This window comes from Protomyctophum parallelum (assembly GCF_964188405.1).
Source record: "Protomyctophum parallelum genome assembly, chromosome: 23".
Taxonomy (NCBI): Eukaryota; Metazoa; Chordata; class Actinopteri; order Myctophiformes; family Myctophidae; genus Protomyctophum; species Protomyctophum parallelum.
The window spans coordinates 30848360-30853937 of NC_139715.1; positions in this window are offsets into that span (position 1 = coordinate 30848360).

Sequence of the window (5578 nt, forward strand, 5' to 3'; positions counted from 1 at the left end):
CCTCCTCTTCCCTCTCCCATCTCTCCTCTCTCCTCCTCTCCTCCTCCTCTCCTCTCCCTCTCTCCTCCTCTCCTCTCCTCTCTCCTCACTCTCCTCTTCTCCTCCTCTCTCTCCATCTCTCCTCTCCCTCTCTCCTCCTCTCCTCTCCTCTCCCATCTCTCCTCTCCTCTCCCTCTCTCCTCCTCTCCTCTCTCTCCTCTCCTCTCCCATCTCTCCTCCTCTCCTCTCCCATCTCTCCTCTCCTCTCCCATCTCTCCTCCTCTCCTCTCCTCTCTCCATCTCTCCTCCTCTCACTCTCCCCATCTCTCCTCCTCTCCTCTCCCACTCTCTCCTCTCCTCTCCTCTCCCATCTCTCCTCCTCTCCTCTCCTCTCCATCTCTCCTCCTCTCCTCTCCTCTCCCATCTCTCCTCCTCTCCTCTCCTCTCCCATCTCTCCTCCTCCTCTCCTCTCCATCTCTCCTCCTCTCCTCTCCCATCTCTCCTCCTCTCTCTCCTCTCCCATCTCTCCTCCTCTCCTCTCCCATCTCTCCTCTCCTCTCCCATCTCTCCTCCTCTCCTCTCCTCTCCCATCTCTCCTCCTCTCCTCTCCCATCTCTCCTCTCCTCTCCTCTCCCATCTCTCCTCTCCTCTCCTCCTCTCCCATCTCTCCTCCTCTCCTCTCCCATCTCTCTCCTCTCCTCTCCTCTCCCATCTCTCCTCCTCTCCTCTCCCATCTCTCCTCCTCTCCTCTCCCATCTCTCCTCCTCTCCTCTCCCATCTCTCCTCCTCTCCTCTCCTCCTCTCTCCTCTCCTCTCCCATCTCTCCTCCTCTCCTCTCCATCTCTCCTCCTCTCCTCTCCATCTCTCCTCCTCTCCTCTCCCATCTCTCCTCCTCTCCTCTCCCATCTCTCCTCCTCTCCTCTCTCCATCTCTCCTCTCCTCTCCCATCTCTCCTCCTCTCCTCTCTCCATCTCTCCTCCTCTCCTCTCCCATCTCTCCTCCTCTCCTCTCTCCATCTCTCCTCCTCTCCTCTCCCATCTCTCCTCCTCTCCTCTCCCATCTCTCCTCCTCTCCTCTCCCATCTCTCCTCCTCTCCTCTCCCATCTCTCCTCCTCTCCTCTCCCATCTCTCCTCCTCTCCTCTCCATCTCTCCTCCTCTCCTCTCCATCTCTCCTCCTCTCCTCTCCATCTCTCCTCCTCTCCTCTCCCATCTCTCCTCTCTCCTCTCCCATCTCTCCTCCTCTCCTCTCCCATCTCTCCTCCTCTCCTCTCCCATCTCTCCTCCTCTCCTCTCCCATCTCTCCTCCTCTCCTCTCTCCATCTCTCCTCCTCTCCTCTCCCATCTCTCCTCCTCTCCTCTCCCATCTCTCCTCCTCTCCTCTCCCATCTCTCCTCCTCTCCCTCTCCCATCTCTCCTCCTCTCCTCTCCCATCTCTCCTCCTCTCCTCTCCCATCTCTCCTCCTCTCCTCTCCCATCTCTCCTCCTCTCCTCTCCCATCTCTCCTCCTCTCCTCTCCCATCTCTCCTCCTCTCCTCTCCCATCTCTCCTCCTCTCCTCTCCATCTCTCCTCCTCTCCTCTCCCATCTCTCCTCCTCTCCTCTCCATCTCTCCTCCTCTCCTCTCCCATCTCTCCTCCTCTCCTCTCCCATCTCTCCTCCTCTCCTCTCCCATCTCTCCTCCTCTCCTCTCTCCATCTCTCCTCCTCTCCTCTCCATCTCTCCTCCTCCTCTCCCATCTCTCCTCCTCTCCTCTCCCATCTCTCCTCCTCTCTCTCCCATCTCTCTCCTCTCCTCTCCCATCTCTCCTCCTCTCCTCTCCCATCTCTCCTCCTCTCCTCTCCCATCTCTCCTCCTCTCCTCTCCATCTCTCCTCCTCTCCTCTCCCATCTCTCCTCCTCTCCTCTCCATCTCTCCTCCTCTCCTCTCCCATCTCTCCTCCTCTCCTCTCCCATCTCTCCTCCTCTCCTCTCCCATCTCTCCTCTCCTCTCCCATCTCTCCTCCTCTCCTCTCCATCTCTCCTCCTCTCCTCTCCCATCTCTCCTCTCCTCTCCCATCTCTCCTCCTCTCTCTCCCATCTCTCCTCCTCTCCTCTCCCATCTCTCCTCCTCTCCTCTCCATCTCTCCTCCTCTCTCTCCCATCTCTCCTCCTCTCCTCTCCCATCTCTCCTCTCCTCTCCCATCTCTCCTCCTCTCCTCTCTCCATCTCTCCTCTCCTCTCCCATCTCTCCTCCTCTCCTCTCCCATCTCTCCTCCTCTCCTCTCCATCTCTCCTCCTCTCCTCTCCCATCTCTCCTCCTCTCCTCTCCCATCTCTCTCCTCTCCTCTCCCATCTCTCCTCTCCTCTCCATCCTCCTCCTCTCCTCTCCATCTCTCCTCTCCTCTCTCCATCTCTCCTCCTCTCCATCTCTCCTCTCCTCTCCCATCTCTCCTCCTCTCCTCTCTCCTCCTCTCCTCTCTCTCCCATCTCTCCTCTCCTCTCCCATCTCTCTCTCCTCTCTCTCCTCTCCTCTCCCATCTCTCCTCTCCTCTCCCATCTCTCCCTCTCCTCTCCCATCTCTCCTCCTCTCCCCTCTCTCCATCTCTCCTCCTCTCCTCTCCTCCCATCTCTCCTCCTCTCCTCTCTCCTCCTCTCCTCTCCCATCTCTCCTCCTCTCCATCTCTCCTCTCTCCTCCTCTCCTCTCCTCTCCCATCTCTCCTCTCCTCTCCCATCTCTCCTCCTCTCCTCTCTCCTCCTCTCCTCTCCCATCTCTCCTCTCCTCTCCCATCTCTCCTCCTCTCCTCTCCCATCTCTCCTCCTCTCCTCTCCTCTCCATCTCTCCTCCTCTCCTCTCCTCTCCCATCTCTCCTCCTCTCCTCTCTCCTCCTCTCCTCTCCATCTCTCCTCTCCTCTCCCATCTCTCCTCCTCTCCTCTCCCATCTCTCCTCCTCTCCTCTCCTCTCCCATCTCTCCTCCTCTCCTCTCTCCATCTCTCCTCCTCTCCTCTCTCCCATCTCTCCTCCTCTCCTCTCCATCTCTCCTCCTCTCCTCTCCTCTCCCATCTCTCCTCCTCTCCTCTCCCATCTCTCCTCCTCTCCTCTCCATCTCTCCTCCTCTCCTCTCCCATCTCTCTCCTCTCCTCTCCCATCTCTCCTCCTCTCCTCTCCCATCTCTCCTCCTCTCCTCTCTCCATCTCTCCTCTCCTCTCCCATCTCTCCTCCTCTCCTCTCCCATCTCTCCTCCTCTCCTCTCTCCATCTCTCCTCTCCTCTCCCATCTCTCCTCCTCTCCTCTCTCCATCTCTCCTCTCCTCTCCCATCTCTCCTCCTCTCCTCTCTTCATCTCTCCTCTCCTCTCCCATCTCTCCTCCTCTCCTCTCTCCTCTCTCCTCTCCTCTCCCATCTCTCCTCTCCTCTCCCATCTCTCCTCCTCTCCTCTCCCATCTCTCCTCCTCTCCTCTCTCCATCTCTCCTCTCCTCTCCCATCTCTCCTCTCCTCTCCCATCTCTCCTCCTCTCCTCTCTCCATCTCTCCTCTCCTCTCCCATCTCTCCTCCTCTCCTCTCTCCATCTCTCCTCTCCTCTCCCATCTCTCCTCTCCTCTCCCATCTCTCCTCCTCTCCTCTCTCCATCTCTCCTCTCCTCTCCCATCTCTCCTCCTCTCCTCTCTCCATCTCTCCTCTCCTCTCCCATCTCTCCTCCTCTCCTCTCTCCATCTCTCCTCTCCTCTCCATCTCTCCTCTCCTCTCCCATCTCTCCTCCTCTCCTCTCTCCATCTCTCCTCTCCTCTCCATCTCTCCTCCTCTCCTCTCTCCATCTCTCCTCTCCTCTCCCATCTCTCCTCCTCTCCTCTCTCCATCTCTCCTCTCCTCTCCATCTCTCCTCTCCTCTCCCATCTCTCCTCCTCTCCTCTCTCCATCTCTCCTCTCCTCTCCCATCTCTCCTCCTCTCCTCTCTCCATCTCTCCTCTCCTCTCCCATCTCTCCTCCTCTCCTCTCTCCATCTCTCCTCTCCTCTCCCATCTCTCCTCTCCTCTCCCATCTCTCCTCCTCTCCTCTCTCCTCCTCTCCTCTCCTCTCCATCTCTCCTCTCCATCTCTCCTCCTCTCCTCTCTCCATCTCTCCTCTCCTCTCCCATCTCTCCTCCTCTCCTCTCTCCATCTCTCCTCTCCTCTCCATCTCTCCTCTCTCCTCTCTCCATCTCTCCTCTCCTCTCCCATCTCTCCTCTCCTCTCCATCTCTCCTCCTCTCCTCTCTCCATCTCTCCTCTCCTCTCCCATCTCTCCTCCTCTCCTCTCCATCTCTCCTCCTCTCCTCTCTCCATCTCTCCTCTCCTCTCCTCTCCATCTCTCCTCCTCTCCTCTCCCATCTCTCCTCCTCTCCTCTCTCCTCCTCTCCTCTCCTCTCCCATCTCTCCTCCTCTCCTCTCCCATCTCTCCTCCTCTCCTCTCCTCTCCCATCTCTCCTCCTCTCCTCTCCCATCTCTCCTCCTCTCCTCTCCCATCTCTCCTCCTCTCCTCTCCTCTCCCATCTCTCCTCCTCTCCTCTCCCATCTCTCCTCCTCTCCTCTCCTCTCCCATCTCTCCTCCTCTCCTCTCCTCTCCCATCTCTCCTCCTCTCCTCTCCCATCTCTCCTCCTCTCCTCTCCCATCTCTCCTCCTCTCCTCTCCTCTCCCATCTCTCTCCTCTCCTCTCCTCTCCCATCTCTCCTCCTCTCCTCTCCTCTCCCATCTCTCCTCCTCTCCTCTCCTCTCCCATCTCTCCTCCTCTCCTCTCCTCTCCCATCTCTCCTCCTCTCCTCTCCTCTCCCATCTCTCCTCCTCTCCTCAACTCTCCCCATCTCTCCTCCTCTCCTCTCCCCATCTCTCCTCTCCCCATCTCTCCTCCTCTCCTCTCCCATCTCTCCTCCTCTCCTCTCCTCTCTCTCCTCTCCTCTCCCATCTCTCCTCTCCTCTCCCATCTCTCCTCCTCTCCTCTCTCCATCTCTCCTCTCCTCTCCCATCTCTCCTCCTCTCCTCAACTCTCCCCATCTCTCCTCCTCTCCTCTCCCCATCTCTCCTCCTCTCCTCTCCCATCTCTCCTCCTCTCCTCTCCTCTCTCTCCTCTCCTCTCCCATCTCTCCTCTCCTCTCCCATCTCTCCTCCTCTCCTCTCTCCATCTCTCCTCTCCTCTCCCATCTCTCCTCCTCTCCTCAACTCTCCCCATCTCTCCTCCTCTCCTCTCCCCATCTCTCCTCTCCCCATCTCTCCTCCTCTCCTCTCCCATCTCTCCTCCTCTCCTCTCTCCATCTCTCCTCTCCTCTCCCATCTCTCCTCTCCTCTCCCATCTCTCCTCCTCTCCTCTCTCCATCTCTCCTCTCCTCTCCCATCTCTCCTCCTCTCCTCTCTCCATCTCTCCTCTCCTCTCCCATCTCTCCTCCTCTCCTCTCTCCATCTCTCCTCTCCTCTCCCATCTCTCCTCTCCTCTCCCATCTCTCCTCCTCTCCTCTCTCCATCTCTCCTCTCCTCTCCCATCTCTCCTCCTCTCCTCTCTCCATCTCTCCTCTCCTCTCCCATCTCTCCTCCTCTCCTCTCTCCATCTCTCCTCTCCTCTCCCATCTCTCCTCTCCTCTCCCATCTCTCCTC